We start from the raw sequence: 23,783 nt of genomic DNA, 5'->3' as shown, positions 1-23,783 counted from the left end.
ACTGTGCTATCACTTGCTCAGGACAATTGTTTATTGCTGTTATGTGGAAAAGTCTATGGAAAGAGAAATAAAGACGGTGTCATATGAATAAGCAGAAGGAAAGCCTACTCTATGAGGATGCCAAGGAAGTACATTTCAAGCACATTCGACTACATTCTGTTGGGAGAGGTTTATCTCATAACATTATGGTATTGTAGCTCTTCCCAGTGGGACATTTTGCAGCCTGCAAGTCAGTGAGAGTTTTGCCAGACAAAGTACTTCGGGGCTAGACTCCTAAAGTGCTGCTGACTGTCCAGGCAAGCATCGCCACAACCCCTTTGCAGAATCAAAAGAAAGTGCTTCTTTGAGCCAGTGTAAAATTCAGACTCAAGCAAAAATCTAGGTTCAAACAAAAGCACACTGAAAACAGGGATGGAAGATTTGAATGTTTAAGATTCCAGCAGGTCAGTAGTAGGGTATATTGACTGCTGGAATGCACTATGGCTCTTAGGGTATTATTTGTGATGGGGTTTTTAAATATTCCTCTACTCGTGCTTCTGCTGAGAACAGGATAAGAAAAAACACAGCTGTGTAGTCACATGCATTACTGAGAAATGTTCAGAATGTTTCAGGGAAAATCATGGTTTAAGAAACAGAACAGAATAGACTAGAAAAGAAAAGAATAGAAAAGAATAGAATAGAATAGAGGGGTATTTGATATTTATAGAATATAATGTTATTTGTCTTTCCGTCTGTCTTTCTGTCACGTATGTCTTCCTCTCACATATTCTCTCAAATGCGTCTTGTATTTCTATCTTTGTTCCTAGCTTACAGCCCTTCTCCACTCCTTTAAGTCCCCATTTCCTTTAACATATGGAGTTAAATACAAGCTTTCATTTTATCTGGTATTTAGCATAGGCAAAGCATAGGCACCTGCTTCTTTCCCAGACTGGGGAAAGGGCACTTCGTGCCTGAAAGCTAGTTTAATATGTCTCCCAACTATACACTTGGTCCAATAAAAGGCATTACCAAAAATCTTGCTTCTCATATTTCTTTCCCTCTGTTTCTCTCTCTGTATTTCTCTCACTCCCCTCTCTCCCCCTCTCTCTCACGCACACACACAACCAGTTCTACAGCAAAAAGAAGTCATGGACTGCAAAGAAATCTTGTCTGATTAGCTAAAAATAGACTAAAGATGCTAGTTCCTCTCAGGTCCCCAGTGCAATGTCTGTTTTTCCAAGATAGAGAGAGGCAACAAGGCCAGCTTCTGTTCTTCGAACCCATGACAGGAGGCTGTGAGGTGGGTCCCCCTGACTTTGTCCACAGATACCCCAACACTCTGGAAATCTGAATTAAACTGCTTGTTGTCCTAGGACAGTGTGTCCCAGATTTAGGAAGATCAATGTCTTCTCCACAGATACCTAGTCACTAGCAGAGAAATCAATCACTTAAGCTTCAGCAGCTGCCAGAGGAACAGCCAAGGGCATGGAGCCTTAATACCAAATTCAAACATTGGTCCTTATTTTCTATTTTTCCAACCAAGGGGTTAAATGTCAGACACAAGACCTGCCATCCATAACTACTGTCACATGCTATAGGGAAGAGAAGAAATAGGCACCCATTTGGGGAGGAGGATGGAGAATGTAGTATTTTAACAAAGTGATCCTCTCTCTCACATCCTCCATATTATTGTTGTTTTTTGTGGGACACTCTTACAGCCCAGGTGCCCTGCAAGGGGGATAGCACATGTAATGTATTGCAAAAATAAATAAATAAAAACCTCCCCAAAAAAACAAAAAAACCCAAACCCTCAGGAGATTTCACAAATAACTTATTACCAAAAGCCTTTTGGGTCTTTTACTTAAAACACAGAGCTATAAAGCAGAAGACTTGAATTCTACTTCCAGCTTTACAACAGTCTCACTGTATAACATTGGTAAAACCATTTCATATCTATGCCTCAGTTTCCCCACATGCTAGATGGGGATAATATTATTTGCCTGCTTCATGGCTGCATCATAAAGCTTGTTTGTTAATGGTTGTTAAAGTCTTTGAGACTTTTGCCTAGTTGGTTTTATAGGAGCAAGGTATTATTTTAAATATTGGTGGGTTTTATTAATTACAGGAAAAAAGTAAAAATTAGCTCAGCTATCTAATGCCAAGTGTTCCCATCCTGCAAAGTTCAGCACCATCACCACTGATACTTACAGGCACCCTCTATGGTGCACCAAGCTGCTAGGCACCAGGGCAATAGTTTGGCTGCCAGGATAGGCAGTTGGCCAAGAAGCCTGGACCCCAAGAGTTGACAGCTCAAGAAAGTCCACATGGCAGGGCGCTCATCCCAGGGTGTAGCCTCTCAGCCTTTGCCTGGTGTGCCCCAGTAGTTCACTCTCCCTTTTGCTCACCAGCCACTTCTTGATGTTATAGTGTTTAGAAGAAAGGGGAGCTGCCCCAGAGCTTCCCGAGCCTGGTCTCACTCTCTGGCTCCCAGGGTTAGTTCTACATTTTGGGGGCACCTGGCCCTAACCCAACACTGGGCTGCCTCAGGTCTTTATGTATGTTGGGACTCTGCCTTCCTGGTCTTTCTTTTGGCTGCTCCCCGCAGCCTAGGTCCACTGTACTGGACCTGACTTTTGGGTCCCAGCCTTGTCTCCACCTGGTTCTGGGCCACGGGCTCTCTGGCCCCGCACTCTGCCCTGCTCTGGGTCTGCTCTAGTGGAGTGCCTTGAGCCGGTCCCTGCAGGGCTGAAATCACGTGCCCCAATGGGACCTCCAAAAAACCACCCCTCACAATCCCTACCACAACCACCAGTACAATGTAAGATGTATCGAGCAACTGTTTAACACAAACTTTCCCTTCTGGGCAACTGAACAGCAACAAAAGGAAAACAGGCTACTGCTTCGGAAAAAGGCAACCACCCCCACCAAAGTAGGTAAGCAAACACCCTGGGTAGCAATATAACCCCCAGCGTGGGCTACATCTCCCTGCAGGCTCTCAGGGTCTTGCTGGTAGTTCCCAAGCATCTCAGCAATCCACCGGGCACTCCCTTGCAAACCTTCCTGGCCAGAAGCTCCTTCCCTTGCAGGCTGCTTCCCTCTGGCTCAGAGCCGGCAATACGTGGCTCCCTGGCCCTGCTGCTCACCTGCCCCCCCAGAGCTGCCACAGGTGGGTTCTGCTTTGGCTTGTTGGGGTCGCCTCATGGAGGCCCCTCGCTGCTAGGACATTTCTATGCAATCCCCCAACTCCTGATATCGATGTTGCTGCTGGATCCGTGGTGAGTGTTTTGCTCCAGTCTTTTCCCTCCTTAAGTCTGCACTCCAATGGCTGTCAGGCCCTAGGGTTTGCTGCCCCTTCTCAGTAATGGTGTAGGTGCCCGTTACACAAGGCTATTCCAGAACTTGGAGGGTCTTCCCAGAGCTTTCATTTCCTGCCTCTGCGGCAGGAAGTCTGGGAGCCCTGAGCTGCCCCAGGTCAAGCTGTGGTTCCCAGAGCTCCCTGGGGCTGAAATGCACCCCTGGGGCAGTCCACGCAGCGAGGCTGCCCCAGCGTCATCGAACAGTTCAGGGAGAAAGCCTGCTGAAAATCCTGGGAACCCAGGCAGCCCAGCACACGTTGGTAGGAAATAGTTTAAGTGAAGTTCATTAAACCAATGCCTTTCTCTGAATTTGCATTTTCCCACTAAATTGTGCTTTTTCAAAAAAAATTCCTGACTCAAACAAACACTCTCAAGCCCTACAGTTGGTCCTCCGGACCTGGGGCAAGACAGTTTAGCAATGTAGAGTTGGGAAGCTCATACCAATGCCGTCCATATTACACTTGTTTAATTGACAGATGCAAGATCTACTATATTTTTTATGGATGCTCTTCAGTTCTTAACGCTGTCAATCTACCACCTACTTCAAGCAATAAACCCACATGAAGAAGTAAAGATACTCTTGGAGCACAGGTTAGCTGGCATGGGGCATTACAGGGACAGGGAGAACAGTACAGTATCTTCTTTTTTCTCTGCGGGACATTCTGCACTCCACTGAGCTACGGGAGGGAGAAAGAAATCCCCAGGGTTTCTGCTTCATCCAAATTCCCCCTATAACATGGCAAAATATGTAGCACTACTGTTCTGACACTCGCACAACTCTATGCAAACATCCTAAAACGTGCTGACCACAATACCAAGGACGGCCACTCCATCATTAGCTGTCTCAGAACTGCACACAGCTGGTGTACTCATTGGTTGACCTCGGCAGCTGCCGTTCGAGGACAAGAATGACTGCCAAACTGAAATCTTTTTATGTATTGCAGATCCCAGTGCAAAATAAGATCTGGGATTTGGAGATGGCCATCCTCATTTTGCCCTTTATATGGGCATATTCAGGAAGGGTGGTGTAATTTTCTTCTTTGCTATTCAGTCTCTCCCCACTCTTTCCTTAACTGATCAGAACTGTCTGGAATCATCTTTGCTCTTTCATAGTAACGAACACCCCCATGTTTTTCATACACCAGCCTGTAACTCCCCCAAGAAAAAAAAAAAAGGAAACTGGAATTAAAAAAAAGAGGTCTCTGGTCTCTCTCCTCCTACGGAAAGTTTAGGTTTCATTGATTCATGTTGTTACATTTTCTTTTTTGGAAATGTTTATGAATGTAGTGCTTTTAAGTGGCCTCCTTCAAGCTTCATGTCCTCTTGTTAGCCATGGAAAAAGTATATTCAGTAGCAGTGCATGCTTCCCTCCCATAGCTCCTTATAGTCTTGAAGCCTGACCTCCAGGAATGGCTAAATAATTCACTGCTCTCATCCATTCAATTTCTGTGCTGCCAGCAAAAGCACTAATTAACAGTAGGGGTTTCTGTGATCGAGGTGCTTATCCAGATGCACTTTTTACTGATCAGGCTGGAATTCAGATGGGCGACCTGAGTGACGGCCCAAAAGCTATTACCCTTTATGCTGCTGCATGCCGGTTTTCCAGCTGTGTAAGTGACATTTCTGGCACTTAAACACAGTTTGTAATTCTGTTACCTGTGAAGTGTGTCCACGCAGTGACTGCATGCGTTCAGGAGGCTACACACTGGCTGGGCAGGTATGTGCCTCTTTGTGCATATGCTAGGCATGCATAAATCACAACATTCTGCAAGCCCCTTGCATTTAATATTAATTGGATGGGGAGCAACAGGAAAGTTACTGCCCTAAGATAGGGCCCGAGGGGCCTGCTGCCAAATCATCATCCATCTCACTGAGACGCATGCTATCTACCTTGTTTGCCTCTTTCTGACACTGCATATCTCCTTTGCATAGCTGCCCAGGAAGCCAGCTTCAAAAGGAAGGGTGGAGAAGGGCCTGGATGATGCCTGACTTATGACCTGGTGGTTAAAGTACCATACTGGGAATTCAGAGAGATGCAGGTTCAAAGCTCTTGTGTATGAGGGGGCCTTGAACCCAGGTATCCTACGTCCTGGGGGAGTCCCCTAATTACTAATCTACTGGGGGCTAAAAGAGGGGAGAGAAGCTAGCTCTATCCTCCTTCAGCCATAGGAGTTTCCAGACAGAATTTTGCTGCACACACCCACCCACACCTATATAGCTGCCTACCTGTCCAGCTAATGCATGCTCAGGATACATGTATGCACTTACACATCCACACCGCACAGATAATGGAATTGTAATCTGTACAGAAATGGCAAAAATACTGCTATGGATCTGGGAAACACGCATGTAGGTGCATAAAGGGCGAAAGAATTTCAACCAGAGTCTTTGGTGTTTGAAAAGCAATTAAAATCTCCATCCTCTCCTCATTTCCTTTTTCACCAAGAACTTACCATCAATTCTAAAATCGCTCATGCAAGTTCACCGTCATAGCAAATCTATATAAAAAATAAATCAAGGATGGCCAGGGCCTACCGTGGGATGTAGGTGCTGTCTGCGAACACCTGAAAATAGGAACAGAGCAAGCCTTCCTCATTTCTTTCATGCACTAATCCAGAAGCATTACAGCTCCTTTGCTTCTACTAGGAACTCACTCCACACAGGAAAGCCTCAAGTGTGTGGAAACAATGCAACGCCTATTAAATCCAGCTTCTAACTAAAAGTGGGTCACATGCAGCTCTCGCATAGACAGGGATAGCACTGTCTACTTCAGTGGGGATGTCCTTTCTTATACAAGAGCTGCATTGGTATTTTCTCAAGGACAACCAAGGTCTAAACAAGCACCCCCAGAATAACACTGCATTAAAGCACCTTGTACCCTCTCATTACCTTAATAGTATTATTAGAAGTCTGTTCACTTGCCAGGGGTAAAACTCAACCACCGTGTAAAGTCCAAGTAAACAGGCTGTGTAGATGAGACTTCTGGGGTGGCAGGGGACTGAAATCCTTCCCCAGTCCACTGAATACATGTTCAGCCACGCTGCAGCTGCTATGCATCTCCTGTAAACTGGAAGAGCCATTCCCTTGCTCTTCCTTCAGTCAGTCAGCAAAAATGCCATGGAGAGACCTGCCCCAGAACTCAGATTCATCAATCATCTCATGCAGCAAGGTGTCTGAACCAGCAGATTCCCTGTGGGATCGGGACTTGAAAGTGTGACAAGCTAATAGTGGTGTGCTGCATGTTCTGCCTGTATATCCATGTTAGAAAATTGTATTTTCTTTCTCATTATCTTTGGACTCTCTCAGCACAGCGTGGAAGAACCGCACATAGAGGAAAAGCAGGAACGCAAAATGTTCCACCCCCGCTTTGTAGGATCTGCAGAGAGCAGCAGGGTCAGTAGGTGAATGGGCTGGGCTGGTAGACAGTCATCCTAAGTAGTTTGCTGCCTTCAGCAGAGATTTTAATAAGCAAACAAAATGGGAATTACATCATCCTGGAGAGGAAATGAGACAGAAAGTAACTGCAGGTGCAAGCAGAGAGAGGTGTGATAGGGTTAAAAAGGAAAATTCAGTCTATCTCGTTTTCAGTTGCCAGACTCTTACTGCTTCTAAGGAACAAAGGTTAGACATGCTACATATGTGCAGGAAAGGGCCCCATATAGCATAGCAAAGCTCCTAATTAGCCTGCTATTCCTAAATCTTAAATTCTGTAGGCAAATAATTTCTCCAAGCTGGTATGAAATAATCAAATCACCAGACATATTCCGTGCAACTCACTAGGATCTCATCAGAGGCGAATTTGTTTCCAGATCTTTAAAATTGTTAATGAGGCTCTTTACTGACTGCAAATTCAAACTGTGATAAACAATCTGCTCTACATTTACCATATATTCATGTGCTGTATATTCTCGCTTCTCACCCTCTATCTGGCCTGCTATCTGGGTGCTATCTCACCCTCTATCTGGGCTACTGGAGGATGTGGGGTGTGCTACACAATGTGGGGTCTTTAGCCCCTGTGGCCATGGCTGTCAACCCCAAGCTTGGCTCACTACCACAAATGCCCCCAACCTCTCACTGTGTCCCTGGACCCCTGTCCCAGACCCACTGCTGCACCCAGGACCCTTGCCACCCATGGACTTGCCACTGCCGGGCCCCTCACCACCACTGTGCCCCATGGTCCAGACCCAGCCCGCAAGGAGTCCTGTGGGCTGGATCTGGCCCGAGGCTCCAGGTGAGTTTGACACCCTATAATATAGGAAAAGAATTTTTAAAAAAATCTCAGCAATAGCACTGAAGCCAAGCTTTCAGCACAAATGTTTCCAGAGATTTGCCATGAACTCATCTGAAATGGAGGGTAAAGTATTTTGAAGCTAAATGAGAAATAATTTGCTTTCAGCACATAAATCTGTTTTAGATAAATCTGATTAATTGACTTTTTCTAGCTTCGTGTACAGATACTTTGTCATTTCTAAAGAATATCACACCCAGTCTAACAGCCTTCTCTGTGAAACCAAAATTCAAGGAAAGGGGGGTGGGTGAGTGGGAATAAAGAAATTATTCCATACCAACCCATCTTTCTTTGCAAAAGTTGTTCTTTTTTGCTCTCTGTATATACATAGCTCCTGTGCTAATGAATGCAGGCAGTCACTGAAAGACTTGGGGGTCACAATAAAAAAAAAAAAATCTCACAAACCCAACTCCCTGAGTTACACATTCCCATCTCAGAGGCGGAAATAAAATACACACCCACAGCAATAGATTGAGAATGGGGAATCGTTTGAATAAAGCCGAGTACGTGTTGTTAGTCCTGAAATGACAAAACTACTCATCACCTTGGCTCTGCATTTGTAAACATGAGTAGAGTACTTGTGTGTCCTGTGTGTGTCAGCAAAGGCTATGCCTAGGATGGCATCCACATCCCATTGTAAACAATGGCAAACCTCCCACTCATTTCAATGGGGCTGGGATTTCACCCACAGCATCTATACGTTTCTAATTTATCTGTCCTGTGGCATCTAGGTAACAATAGTGTCTTGAGTATCCATTATAACGCCCTCTCTGCAATCATCTCAAAGTTCTGAGTCAACATTAAAGCCAAGATTTAGCACTTATGTACATTATGGAGGATGAAATAGATAGTTATTTCCTTTCCCTGCAGGCCCAGGCACCAAAGGAAGAAGCAGCCCGGGGAGTGCCCTCCACAGCAGAGTGGCAGACAGTCACAGCCAGGACCAGAGCAGCACGCAGCGAACTGGTACCAGCTTCTCCAGTCCGACTGGTGAACAGGTACGAGGCCCTGGCAACCCTGCAGGAGATGGAAGGGGAGGAGGAAACCCTTGGGCAAGAAGAAACACCACGTTCTTCACACTACAAACAGATCAAGAGATCCACGATGATCCAGAGGAGGAGGTGACGAGTGCTCGTCATAGGCGACTCCATCCTGAGAGGTACGGAAGGACCCATCTGTCGCCAGGACCCCTCGGCACGAGAGGTATGCTGCCTCCCTGGAGCAAAGATTCGGGATGTGACGGAGGTAATCCAGGCCAGGATCAAGCCCACCGATTATTACCCCATGGTCCTAGTCCATGTGGGTACTAATGATGCGGCCAGGAGAACCCCCGATCACCTGATGGTGCTCTGGGTGGCGTGCTAAAGGAGTTCGGTGCCCAGGTGGTTTTCTCTTCCATCCTACCAGTGACCGGACGAGGAAGACGGCAGGAGAACTGCATCAGAGAGACCAACTGGCGGCTTCGGCAGTGGTGTCTCGAGGTAGGCTTCGGCTTCCTGGACAATGACCCGCACATCACGACGAGGGACATACTCAGCTGGGATGGGCTTCACCTGTCCCCCAAAGGTAAGCGTGTGTTTTCTACTAGGCTGGCGGATCTCCTCCGGCGGGCTTTAAACTAGGCTCGTCGGGGGGGAGGGGAGTACGAGGGCAGGGGAAGCTGTGGACCACCAAACCATGTGGCACCCATAAGGACAGCCCAGCCTGAAGAAGGAGAACATTGGGAACCTGAAAGCCATGGGGAGGCCAACACTACAGAACAGGTAAGAAACAAGAAGGTAAGAAACAATGGGCCCCATGGGACTCGGAGCAGGGGGGCAGCAAAGGCACCAGTTGCAGGGCTCAAGTGCCTATATACTAATGCTAGGAGCATGGGGAACAAGCAGGATGAATTAGCGCTCCTGCTAGCACTAAACACCTATGACTTAGTGGGGCTAACAGAGACCTGGTGGGATTCATCCCATGACTGGGCGGTACATATTGAGGGCTATAGATTGTATAGAAAGGACAGGTCGGGGAAGAAAGGGGGGGGGGGGTTGCACTTTATGTCAGTGAGCAATATACGTCAACCCTCATCAAGACAGAATCCGAGGTTGAGGAAGCAGAAGGATTGTGGGTTAGGCTACATGGGGGGCAAGGAGAAAGGGATTTGGTGGTAGGGGTCTGCTACAGACCCCCACACCAAGGGGAAGAAATAGATGCGGGGCTCCTGAGGCAAATCTCGGAGACCATAAAAGCTAAAGAGGCGGTAGTCATGGGGGACCTAAACTACCCGGACATCTGCTGGGAGACGCAGACAGCAAGGTCCCATCGCTCACGCAGGTTTCTAACCTGTGTACAGGACCTCCACCTGACCCAGGAGGTGCATGGTCCCACTAGGGGGAATGCCATACTGGATCTGGTATTGGCAACGGGAGATGACATGATAGGGGACCTCCAGATCGGTAGCCATTTGGGAGACAGTGATCACCTTATAATAGAATTCAACATAAGACATCGAGTGGGTAAGGTAACTAGTAGGGTGAAAGTGCTAGACTTTAGGAAAGCTGATTTCAGTGCACTCAGGCGATTAGTCAAGGAAGCACTGCAGAGTAGGAGTTTTGATGGGATGGGAGCCCAAGAAGGGTGGCTGTGCCTAAAGGAAACGATCCTTCGGGCACAAAGCAAGACGATCCCCAAGCGAGGCAAAAGAGGGAAAGGGGCCAGGAGGCTTCCATGGCTGACCAGAGAAATCCAGGGCAGCCTAAGGGCCAAAAGGGGAGCACATAAAAAGTGGAAACAGGGTGAGATCACTAAAGATGAATATACCTCCTCTGCTCGTGCTTGTAGGGAGGCAGTTAGGCGGGCCAAAGGTACCATGGAGCTGAGGATGGCATCCCAAGTAAAGGACAACAAGAAATTGTTTTTTAGATATACTGGGAGTAAAAGGAAGGCCCAGGGAGGAATAGGACCGCTGCTAAATGGGCAGAAACAATTGGTGACAGATAGGGGGGACAAGGCTGAACTCCTCAACGAGTTCTTTGCCTCAGTGTTCCTAAGTGAGGGGCACGACAAGTCTCTCACTGGGGTTGTAGAGAGGCAGCAGCAAGGCGCCACACTTCCATATGTAGATCCTGAGGTGGTGCAGAGTCACTTGGAAGAACTGGATGCCTTTAAGTCGGCAGGCCCGGATGGGCTCCATCCGAGGGTGCTGAAGGCACTGGCCGACATCATTGCAGAGCCACTGGCGGGAATATTCGAACGCTCGTGGCGCACGGGCCAAGTCCCAGAAGACTGGAAAAGGGCCAACATGGTCCCCATTTTCAAAAAGGGGAGGAAGGAGGACCCGGGCAACTATAGGCCAGTCAGTCTCACCTCCATCCTTGGTAAAGTCTTTGAAAAAATTATCAAGGCTCACATTTGCGAGAGCCCGGCAGGGCAAATTATGCTGAGGGGAAACCAGCACGGGTTTGTGGCGGGCAGATCGTGCCTGACCAACCTAGTCTCCTTCTATGACCAGGTTACAAAACGCCTGGACACAGGAGGAGGGGTGGATGTCGTATACTTAGACTTCAGGAAGGCCTTCGATACGGTATCCCACCCCATACTGGTGAACAAGTTAAGAGGCTGTGATGTGGATGACTGCATGGTCCGGTGGGTGGCGAATTGGCTAGAGGGTCGCACCCAAAGAGTCGTGGTAGATGGGTCAGTCTCGACCTGGAAGGGTGTGGGCAGTGGGGTCCCACAGGGTTTGGTCCTTGGACCGATACTCTTTAATGTCTTCATCAGCGACTTGGATGAGGGAGTCAAATGTACTCTGTCCAAGTTTGCAGATGACACAAAGCTATGGGGAGAAGTGGACACGCCAGAGGGCAGGGAACAGCTGCAGGCAGACCTGGATAGGTTGGACAAGTGGGCAGAAAACAACAGGATGCAGTTCAACAAGAAGAAATGCAAAGTGCTGCACCTAGGGAGGAAAAATGTCCAGCACACCTACAGCCTAGGGAATGACCTGCTGGGTGGCACAGAGGTGGAAAGGGATCTTGGAGTCCTAGTGGACTCCAAGATGAACATGAGCCGGCAGTGTGACGAAGCCATCAAAAAAGCCAATGGCACTTTATCGTGCATCAGCAGATGCATGACGAATAGGTCCAGGGAGGTGATACTTCCCCTCTATCGGGCATTGGTCAGACCGCAGTTGGAGTACTGCGTGCAATTCTGGGCGCCACACTTCAAGAAGGATGCGGATAACCTGGAGAGGGTACAGCGAAGGGCAACTCATATGGTCAAGGGCCTGCAGACCAAGCCCTATGAGGAGAGACTAGAGAAACTGGACCTTTTCAGCCTCCGCAAGAGAAGGTTGAGAGGCGACCTTGTGGCTGCCTATAAGTTCATCACGGGGGCACAGAAGGGAATTGGTGAGTATTTATTCACCAAGGCGCCCCCGGGGGTTACAAGAAATAATGGCCACAAGCTAGCAGAGAGCAGATTTAGATTGGACATTAGGAAGAACTTCTTCACAGTTCGAGTGGCCAAGGTCTGGAACGGGCTCCCAAGGGAGGTGGTGCTCTCCCCTACCCTGGGGGTCTTCAAGAGGAGGTTAGACGAGTATCTAGCTGGGGTCATCTAGACCCAGCACTCTTTCCTGCTTATGCAGGGGGTCGGACTTGATGATCTATTGAGGTCCCTTCCGACCCTAACATCTATGAATCTATGAATTTACATTTATGCGTGAGTAGTCCCACTGAAACAAATAGGGTTATTTCCTGTATGTGCTTCAACCTTCTGCTGGACGGGGGTCTAATTAATCAAGCCTACAACAATTCTCTCTTGCAAATAAAGCTTTTCGCATTTAAAAGATAGAAAAGATGAGATGCACAGATTTATCCTTCCAAGTGAACTTTAAGCACCTCAAATATTTTGCTTTAATGGCAGATCTGCACCTTTGAAAAGCAGTCCCAAAGCATTTTAACACTGCCATCCAAAAATAGCAGTATCCAAAGCACTTACAGCTAAATCCTATATCACCTTTAAATGTTCAAGTGGTATTTACATATCTGCATTACTGCAATTTTGGGTACTTACGGGCCGCTTAATGGTGGGTTATTGAAATGGATGCTGCTCTGGAAGAGAGGAATCTTTTGATTCCAGTCCTGCCCACTGCCACAACAAGGCAGAAGCTGTCCCACAGGTGTTTATCCATTTTATTCCCTGAATTTTAGATGTGAGATGCAGTGATCCAGCTTTAGAGGAGGCCTGGAGAGTGCTCAGGACACTGCCAGGAGGCTTGGACACTTACTATTCATTTTAACAAAAGATGTGCCTGAATCTTCTGCACTGATTTCAAAATTTGAACTGAACTTCTGTTACATGAATATCAAATATAAGAGCAAGACATTTTTTCTGAAATTCATGCATTATTCCTTATTAAAAGGAACTCAATTTTTTCTGCCCAGTGTCCCTGGTGTTTAGCTTTTCATAGTTTATTGCTTCAAAAATGCTACTGTAAGTACATCTACACGAGATGCTTCCTGCACAGTAGTAAAAAAATACTGCACAGTAGCACATCACAATACAGACTGTGCTAATATGCTACTGCGGAGTAACATCCTCTAAAAGACATTCACCATCACTACTGCGCAGTAAGTCCAGTTACTGCGCATACATTTAGTACTTTTTAATACCAATACTAAATAAATGTGCAGTAATGACTGCACAGTAGCATCTCATGTAGGCATGCCCATTGAGTACTATAAAATGCTGCTCTTCATGAGGCTGATAGTGACTGCTGATTTTCTCACTAAGAAGCTGCACTGTACACCATAAAATATCAAGTGAATGTAGTGCAAAATTCAATAAAATGACGGGTGGTAAAAAGAACCACATTTGTCTCATATATAATGTTACTGAATTCATGAGTCAAGCAAGGATGTATTTAGTTCAGTGTTCCTAACATACATTCAAAAAGGAAATTAAAGCAGGCTGCTTAAACACCTTTTCTGGTGTAAACTGGCTTAATTCCATTGAAGTCACTGAAGCTACAACAATTTACACCCAATTGCAATCACCCTGACATCTGCTGGGAGGGCAATACAGCAGTGCACAGGCAATGACTGAGTTCAGGCTCCAGAGGAAAGGAAGGATAGAGAGCAGCAGAGTAAGGACCCTGGACTTCAGAAAAACAGACTTCAACTCACTCAGGCAACTCATGGGCAGTATCCCCTGGGGAGCCGATCTGAGGGAGAGAAGAGTCCAGGAGAGCTGGCTGTACTTTAAAGAAGTCTTACTGAGAGTGCAGGAACAAACCATCCTGATGCACAGGAAGACTAGCAAGTATGGCAGAAGACCAGCTTGGCTTAGCAGGGAACTCTTCACTAAACTGCCTCACAAAAAGGAAGGTTATAAGAAGTGGAAATTTGGACAAATAAATAGAGAGGAGTATAAGAGCAGTGCTTGGGCATGCAGGGATGAAGTCAGGAAGGCCAAAGTGCAACCGGAGTTGCAGCTAGCAAGGGACGTGGAGTGTAACAAAAAGGTCTTCTACAAGTAAGTTGGTAGCAAGAGAAGGATCAGGGAAAGTGTGGGTTCCTTACTGAATGGAGAAGGCGACCTTGTGATGGAGGATGCAGAAAAGGCTGAAGCACTCAATGCCTTTTTTTACCTCAGTCTTCACAGTCAAGGTCAGCTCCCAGACTACTGCACCAGGCAGCACAGTTTGGAGAGAAGGTGAACAGCCAACAGTGGTGAAAGAACAGGTTAGTGACTATTTAGGAAAGCTGAACATATGCAGTCCATGGGGCCACATGGGATGTACCCGAGGGTGCTGAGGGAGTTGGCTGATGTGATTGCAGAGCCACTGCCCATCATCTTTGAAAACTTGTGGCAATCAGGAGAGGTCCCACATGATTGGAAAAGGGCAAACATAGTGTTCATATTTAAGAAAGGGAAAAAAGGAGGATTCAGGGAACTATAGCCCAATCAGCCTTACCTCAGTCCCTGAAAAAATCATGGAGCAGATCCTCTAGGCATCCATCACAAAGCACTTGAAGAAAATGATGATTAGGAACAATCAGCATGGATTCACTAAGGGCTAGTCATGCCTGACCAACCTGATTGCTCAGAGAGTAGTAATCAATGGCTTGATGTCTAGGTGGCACCCGATATCAAGTGGAGTGTCCATGGGGTTGGTCCTGGGGCATGTTTTGCTCAATGTCTTTATCAATGACCTGGAAGATGCCATAAAGTGCACCTTCAGCAAGTCTGCAGGTGACACCAAGCCAGGGGGAGCAGCAGATACACTGGAGGGTAGGGCTAGGATTCAGAGTGGCCTAGACAAATTGGAGGATTGGGCCAAAAGGAACCTCATGAGGTTCAACAAGGAGAAGTGTGAAGACCTGTACTTAGGAAGGAACAATCTGTACAGGCCGGGGGTGACTGGCTGGGCAGCAGCTCTGCAGAAAAGGACCTGGGGGTGACAGTGGACAATAAGCTGAATATGAGCCAACAGTGTGCCCTTGTTGCCAAGAAGGCTAATGGCATCCTGAGCTGCATTGGTAGAAGCATTGCCAGAAAGTCAAGGGAAGAGATTCTTCCACTCTGTTTAGCGCTGGTGAGGCCACATCTGCGGCACTGTGTCCATTTTGGGGGCCCCCACTACAGAAAGGATGTGGACAAATTGGAGAGAGTCCAGCAGAAGGCAACAAAAATGGTTCAGGGGCTGGGGGACATGACTCATGAGGAAAGACTGAGGGAACTGGGCTTATTTAGTCTAGAGAGGAGACTGAATGGGGCTTTAATAGCAGCCTTCAACTACCTGAAAGGGGGGTTCAAAAGAGGATGGATCTGGACTGCTGTTAGTGGGGGTAGATGACAGAGCAAGCAGCAAAGGTCTCAGGTTGCAGCAAGGGAAGTTTAGCTTAGATATTAGAAAGACATTTCTTACTAGGAGGGTAGTAAAACACTGGAACAGGTTACCCGGAAAGGTGGTGCAATTTCCATCCTTGGAGGTTTTTAAGACCCAGCTAGATAAAGCTCCAGCTGAAATGATTTACTGAGGCTGGTCCTGCCTTGAGCAGGGGGTTGGACTAGATGTGACTTCCTGAGGTAAACACTGCAGTGTTTTACTACCCTCCTAGTAAGAAATTTCTACCTAACATCTAACCTAAACTTCCCTTGCTGCAACTTGAGACCATTGCTCATGAGGTACCTTCCAACCCTAATTTTCTATGATTCTAAGACTTGGTCATATATATTTATTAATAATATCCTGGGTCCAGATTCACATCTCAGTTACTCCAGCAATGTCAGAACAGGTACTCTGAGTCTGCACTGGGATAACAAAGACCCGGGTCTGACTCATCATACGGGTCCTCATTTCAAAGGTTGAAGAACAGTATCTGGTACCTTGAGAGAGCTGAAAAGCAACACACAAACCCAGCTCCCATGAGCATCTGACTCTGCTGACCTTACTGATAAACATTAGCTTTTTCTTTAGCAAGAGACCTTCACCAGAAAAACTGCAGGATCTGCCCCAAACTTTGTAACGATAAAACCTCCCTGTCCTTGGGAATACTGTTCTCCCTGGAAATTGCTGCCTTTCTATGCCAAGATTAATTACCATTAAGCAACTTTAATTCCTTTTAATTGAAATCCATATATGTTGAAGATTGCTCTTCCGACCAAGTCCTCCTGAAGGCACTGATTCAGCCAGGTAAGTGCAATGTACTTAAGCACATGCCTAATTTCAGGCATGCAATTAATCCTATTGCAGTCAGTTAGGCTACTCAAGTACTTAATGTTTGGCATGAGCTCAAACAGTTCCTCAGATTTCCTTACTTAAAGTCATTATTTTTCAGTCCAGAGAGACATGCATTTTCATATGCCCCTTTTCCATGGCAAAGTCACATTTCAGACCCTTTTGAATTCAACTTGCTGTCTATAATTAACTTCCCATTCATTTTTATAATATCATTAGCCAGGTAATTAGTTCACATGGCTGCCTCAGTCTGCATCTGATATATTTTTAATGCAGCAATGGCTCAAACAATGACATCTCTTACTAAAGAGCTGCCCCTGTAAACACTTCCTATCATTTATATTTCCATCTAGTTCTTTAGTAATGCCAGGGGCTAGCAGCATTTTAGAACCTCTAGCTGGTAATTAAAATACTCCCCAGTGAAAATTATCAGCAGAACGAGTCTTTCCTCAAATTTTCCATAGTTCTTTGGATGAAATCCTGTGCTTCAAATTGCAGCCCACTGAGAGAGAGGCTAAAACAGCTTTAAGCCAGACTTGCAGCCTCCCAGCATAATGCAGACACTTGTGAGGGGATGACTAAAATTACACCCGTCACCCAGGGCAGCACTGTCTGAATCGCTGCAATGCTCTGTGCTGTGGCCCTCCTCTCTATCATGTATCTTAAACCAAGGGGTCCCAAACGGTGGTGTGCGTACCTCTGAGGGCATGCAAGACATCTCTTGGGGTACACAGGAGAAACTGTATAATGACGGATTTATTTTTCATTATAATAATAATTGGCATTTAAGAGTAAACTATTAAAGTATGCTGGTAGGGGTACATGGGCAGCTGATAAACCTGGAAGGGAGTATACAATAAGAAAAAGTTTGGGAACCTTTGCCCTAAACCAACAGCATTTTCTAGCGTGTCCTCGGAAGGCTGTTTCATGGCTGTTTTCAGCAGTTCCTGAACTGGAGATTTTTCCTGGCATGGGTCTGGGTCAGCTCATCCATAGGAATTTCTCATGCTTTGTGGATTAGCTGGCCATGGTGCTCTGCACTCTTGGATAGGACTTCATGTCATCGGCCTCTTGGTATATTTGTTTGCTTCATCGAAACGTGGATTTTATTCTAGTTTGTCTAATGTCCTATTCTATACCTGCTATTTTCTTTTAAAGGCACGCGGCACCCTCCTACAGGCTTCCACGATGTTACAGAGCCACAACTACCTTCTTTTTTGACCTTTCCAAGCATGGGTGACTGGTGCTTCCCGAGTTTGGGGGGGCACCAGTTCACTGACAGGGGGCGGGAGGCGAGCGGTCCCCTAGCAGCCGATCGCCGAGTCAGTGGCGAAACTGGAAGTGCACTTCCAGTTTCGTGGCTGGCACTTCCAGGGGGTGCACGTTTACCCACATGAACCCCCTACACATTGCCAATGTTTCCAAGTCCTTCAGGCTCCAGTGTGGATGAGGTGCTGCAGCCCATTTTCCTTTGAAACTTTTTCTTGTCTGCAGGATCCTTATGTGCCCCTTCACTATCTTGTATCAGCATCTTCTCTTAACTCTCTGCCAAATCAAAATAACTCTTCTGGCTCTATAGTTCTTGACATCTGAAACAGCTTTCCTTTATCTTTGACTCATGATTTCAAATCTTACCTTAACCATTCTGGGTGAAATCTGGATCCCATTGAAGTCCATGTTAACTGTTGTCCCTCACTTAGGCCTCATAATCAGGGATCCTCGTTTTCTTGGTCTAAAAAAATTACAAATTCTCTCATAAAAAACCACAATTTCTCTGATAAAAAACCCAAAATAATTAAAATCAAAGACCACTATACATATAGGTATCAGTTGAACATAATATTTTATTGATAAATTTCCAGTTTTAAAGCCATTTGGAAGCCTACCAGTGCCTCAATCACTATAATAAGATAAACTCTAAATACCTATATATTTTGGCATTTGATTTTGGGTTTTTCATCATGGAAAAATCAGAGCTCCTGCTGCCCCCTCATTTACCAGGGCACAGGTCCAACTGCAGTTGTCCCTCCCCACCACTGCTTTGTGGTGCTGAGCACCCCAATACGCTGTTGCCCCTCACTCCCAAGTGTGGTTATGGGTTTGTGTGGGGTTTGTGGGGGCAGGGGGGTTGTGAAGGGGTGTGGGTGTGTGTGTGGGGTTTCTGGTGCACAGCCCCCAATGTCAGTAGGTCAGCGGCAGCAGCCATCAAGCCCTTGGGGCGCTCATGGCTGCAGCAGGCAGATCCCCTGGTGGCACGCGCATCCCAGGCCAGCTCATGGCATGCACATTGAAACTAGACCAGGCTAGCTCCGTGCCAGCATGTGTGGAGCATAGCACTGTAGATGGGAGTTATGCGGCATTGGGCTGGGCAGGATCTGTGCCTTCATGTGCGGCTTTCTGCTGGAGTGCTTGAAACCCCACATGGAAGGCTGGCCTGGCCCAATGGCACATGGATTGGGAGCTGTATGCCATCAGGCCAGGCAGGCTCCATGCCTCCACGTGGGGCTTCCAGCACGCCAATGGGAAGCTGTACATGGAGGCATGGAGTCATGTACCATTGGGCTGGGCAGGCTCCTGCTTGCTTCCACATGCAGCTTCCCATGTGGCGGCATGGAGCCAACCAGCCTGGCCCAATGGCATGTGGATGTCAGAAGTATCTTAGCACCCACCTTGGCTTTTGGCATGCTGCAGTATCCCCAGAGCTGCAGTGCTGTGCCATGGCCATTGTCTCCTCCTTGCAGGAAAGTGAGGAGGGAAAGTAAGCTTGAGCCAAACCTTGGCTGACTCGAGAGTCTTAGGCCTTGCCCCTTCCCCCTTGGGACAAGGCTTAGGGGTTGCAGCCCTTTTTGCAAGAAGCTCTTGCAGGCTGGAACTCTGCCAGCCTGCAGACAGACAGCTCTTTGTAAAAGTGGAAAATCTGCATGTATCTCTGTTAAAATGAAAAATCTGCTTTTTTCTCTGTTAAAAAGGGGAAGTCCATATTTTCCCCCCTTTTTTCATGGGAAATGGAAAACCTGGATGCCTGCTCATCATTCTTCTCTGTCCACATTAAGCAGTCATTCAATTTCCCTCTCAGAAACACTAGACATTACAGTTTACATGGAATAAAATAACAGCACACTTACAGTTACATTCTCTCCAGTTTCTTCTTATGCCATGTGCACATTTTTGTATTGTTTTAGGAACTAGCTTATATTATTGACCGGTTTGTATTGCCTTATTTTTTGTTTTTTAAAGAGATGCTCTTGAAATTCTGTGGATAGCTTTGTGGACCTAGAAAAACTTTCCTTGCAGGTAATGATCCGATTGCCTATGTTATCAGCGTATCATTGCCAGGAACTGAAGATGTCAGGTAGACGGCTTTGACAGTATAACTTTCTGTGGAAAGTTTTACCTGCTCATTTATTATTTGCCTTGAAGTTCCCATCAAAGACAAATGACAGTGTCATTTTCCCAGATACGTGCAGGATGAACTTTGAAGCTGCTTATTTATATTACTATGGCAGAATAAAATAACGATCGTATTGATATTAATAAACCTCTGACACATGTATGCCTTCCACCCACTCTGAAAAGAATGTAAGTGTGTGCGTCCAAAAGGAAACTGTCTATTCCTTTCACTTCTGAGGTACCATACAAAGTGCTGCTTTCAGCCGCCTTCCTAGCGCAACTGTAATGAACTAGACAGATACTTGAAAGACTCTTTCTTTGATTAGTTATTTGGTAGCAGGGAGGGAATCATCATCTGCCTAGGGAAGACAAGCAAGGATTTCCTACTGCTCTTTAAACTAAGGAAGTAACATAGTGCTGCATGTGAATGCTTGGGGAGCAAAGAGCAGTGGCTACAGCTACACTCTGTTATAGTGGGCACTGGCAGCATGAGATTCGCTTCCCCTTCCTGCCTGGCCTCCATGCAGAGCCGAGAGCTGCCGTGGCTGCTTGCTAGATTCCCCAGTCCTTTGCATACTGGGGAAAACAGGGCTGCTACTGAGGCCAACCTTTGACAAGATGCAAAGGAGAGGGCTCCTTACATTTTGTTTTTGCTTTCACACACCTGCCTTGGGCAGCTCAGCTTGGCCGTTAATAATCTATCCTTTATGTTTTGTTTTTGATCTATTCCTCTTAAGTATTATTACCATGAGTTGCTAGTCCCAGTGACCAAGTGAGAGGACATGTAGCCAGCTGTGTATTACTACAAGTACTTTCCATGCTGTGAATAAATTTGCTTACTCGTGTTCTTGATGTTTTCTGTCTTCCTAGCAGGATTTGAGGGATAACAGAAATGCTTCGTTGCTTTCCCAGGTTGGTGAAATCTGACCGAACGTGGGTGCCGAGTTCTGTAGAAAGTGTGGCTGATGCTAGGCTTGATCCCCTTTTGTTTTCATTTTCTTTTTTCCTATTTTAACATTTTAGGATAAATTAAACCCTCAAAAATGTTATTTTAAAATTAGAAAATGACGAAACAGGTCATGTTAATGTTTTTAAAAATGTCCTCTCCCCCTTGTCAGATTCACTGGGGCCACGTATAGTTTCAGTTTTGGCAAACCTATGTTTTAAATTAAAAAAAAAAGTTTCCAGACAATTCCAATCAGCCGTAGCTATTACCAGCACATAGTACATGAAACATGGTGGCTCTGCTCAACCTACTGAATCCCACATCAAGGAAGAGGCTGTTATTCATAGCAAACAAAGCAGCACGTGTCTGCAAACAGGCATCTGAGTGCTGAGAGGCTCACTGTGAAGGCTGGATTTCCAAACAAAAGTTTTGAATGACAAGAATGAAGTGAGACTGGAGTGTTATTGCAATTGCATCTCAGATGGCCCAGGAAATATGAGAGTTGAAAAGGATTTTGTGACAATTGCTTTTATCAGGATGAGCTGTATAGTCAAGAGAGATGTTAAACAAGCTTTTGGGCACTTCCTGAGGTCTGAAAAAGAAGTAGGTACAGACTAAACTAAATACCAGATAAAAGAATGGCTTATGTTTAACTCTGTATGTAAAACATAAATTTCTGCTTAACACTATTTTCCATATGACTTTAGTAGATTCAAAGAACAGATCAAGCATCTCTTGCAAAAGCAAGTACACCAGGCTCTACAGGGATTTCCAAACATCAAGATCATTGCTGATGATGTTGCAAGTGAAGGAGATGCCAAGGAAGGGACAGGACCATGATGATAAGCTACAACTTCTAAGGAGGTACTCGGAGCAGAATATTGGACTGGAGCTCAGCATAGCCATGTGGACTGGAAAACCAAGTCTCTGCTTCCCATGATGGGTAGATTGCTGCAGCAATGACAGGCAGGATGCAGTTAAAAGAACACCAAGCCAGACTGCCTGTTTTAAGCCAAGGACCTATCCACAGGCAAACATGTTCAAGTCCAAGCAGCAAATGCCAGGATCAAGCTATGGCAAAGGTCAATGGTCAAAAATGCAGTGAGGAGACACTGATCATACAAGTGTGCGGGCCGAGCCCCGCTCCCGCCGCCGCGCGTGGGTCGGGAGGGGCGATCCGCGGCCTGTCTTTCGCGCACGCGGACTATGGCCAGCAGCCCGGGCACGCGGGGTCAGAGAGAGCCAGCGGCGAGCTAGAGTTAGTCACAAACGCGTAGCGGTTGATTAAAAGATTATTTACTTACACCGAAGATGGTCGTGGTGCAGGCAGAAAACTTGCTTGAGTTACAGTTGCAGATAGAAAAGAAGAGAGACTGACTAGAGTTCCTCCCGTGAACACTCTTCTAGCCCATCCGGTTGGAGGCTGTAAACCGCGAGCCCGTCGGACCAACCGGAGAAAGCACGTACGGTAGAGCTCTGAATAAACTCACTCACACGAAGTTTGTTAGGCTCCGTGGATCCGGCTTGGTTTCTTGGTTCCCCGGAGTTGTTTAGGCTCCGTGGGTTCAAAGTTTACAGGAAAGGGATACGTCTGGGATTGTGATCGGCGACGGGGAGAGGCTAGAGGCGAAAGCTCCGTAGGTTCGGTTATTAAGCCTCTATTGCCTGCTTAGGAGAGGCGCATTGGGTCCGCGAGGGTCCGCAGCGCTTGGAGATCTTCACACGGAGTTCTCTCCCTCCGACTTGGGCAGAAGCTACCCAAGCCTTTTGTACGGCTAGCAAGCCAATCACTAGCCGCCACGTGTGCATAATTTAGAACTAGCCAATAATGGGGCTCAAATTTGAATACGAATGGCGGGAACTCCTTGCAACGAGCATTTCTGTGCTGCAACAAAGAAATGCACCCTGCAAAGAAAGCTACAAAACAGCGGGAACTTCTTTTGCACCCAGGGTTCTCCTTTGCAGCAGAAAACTCCACCGTGCAAAGAAGCTGCAATTTGGCGGGAAATAATTCAGTGGTGCCAAAGCACACACAAAACAAAAATCACAGCTTTGGGTTGTGACAACAAGGTACTTACAGACTCAGGAGAGCAGTAGAGACAAAACTGAAGACAACTGCAGAACAGTAACAGACTCCGGTACACCCAGAGTCGGGGCCAGAAGTAGGAGACTGTAACAGGACCAGGCTCCAGGGGCACCAGTGGGCTGCTAAGGGCTATTTGTGGCCTCCTTCCACCCCTACAGCCACACCCATGCCTTGCAGATGTTATTCGGACAATGTCCTGGACCTGTAGGGGTGCCTGCCCTCTTGGCTTTAGTCCGCTATTATTCCGGCTGCCAGCCTCCAGCCACAGCCTTGTTCCAGACTAGCTCTCAGCCTTAGCCCTCTCCATATATCATTCGCTGGGCCCCTGTCTCTCACCCTTCTTGAGATCTGGGCCCCCTGACCCTGGCTTCACCCTTCCCAGGCTCGGGACCCCCTTGGGGTCCCAGGCCCTTCTTCTCCACCCTCTGGGGTCACCGACTTGGGCAAGGCAGCTTATACACCCCTCAGCCTCCTGGATGCCCAACCCAGGCCAGGTGGCTCTGGTGCCTCTCAGACCCCTTATGGTCCATGGCCCCTATAGGGCTCTGTTCAGGCTGCTTTTTGGGCACCCTTGTCATCTTCCTGCCTCCCCCTGAGCCACAACCCAGTCCCCAGTTCCAACTGAAACAACAAAATACAAGCAACTAGTCCTAACAAAGAAATCTCCCTCACTCTGGGTTTACAGCATCCTGCAATCTGCATCTCCCTTCGGGCTCTCACCTCCTTGCTCTCGTGGGTGGATAGGGTGCTTGCCAGGCTGCCTTATGCAGCCCTTCTCCCACAGGAGATCTTCTCTCTGTAGCATGCAGGGCCAAACTGCCCCCCTTACTTCTGGTGCCTGGCTTTTATGTTCTGGAGTACTGCCCTTGACTCCCCAACCAGGCACAGGGGTTTCACTTTGGGCTTAATGGTCATCCTACTCCTGGCTGCAGCTTAACCCAACTGCTTGTGGTCTTTACTCTCAGGCTGCCTGGAACCTGCCCCACACAGCCAGCTTGTGGTGG

General features: G+C 46.9%; 1 long non-coding RNA gene across 1 annotated transcript in view; it reads right to left on the bottom strand.

Annotated features, from left to right (window-relative positions):
* Positions 1 to 23,783, bottom strand: part of LOC106738226 (uncharacterized) — a 74,264-nt gene that overhangs the window by 6,525 nt on the left and 43,956 nt on the right. The window contains exon 3 of the long non-coding RNA XR_002087356.2: positions 17,993 to 18,089. This is a non-coding gene — a long non-coding RNA (uncharacterized LOC106738226). The remainder of the gene's footprint in view (positions 1 to 17,992; positions 18,090 to 23,783) is intronic.

Source organism: Alligator mississippiensis, chromosome 7 (genome assembly GCF_030867095.1).
Source record: "Alligator mississippiensis isolate rAllMis1 chromosome 7, rAllMis1, whole genome shotgun sequence".
In the NCBI taxonomy this organism is placed as follows: Eukaryota; Metazoa; Chordata; order Crocodylia; family Alligatoridae; genus Alligator; species Alligator mississippiensis.
The sequence above is the reverse complement of the archived record's forward strand: the minus strand, read 5'-3'. Positions and strand labels throughout refer to the sequence as shown.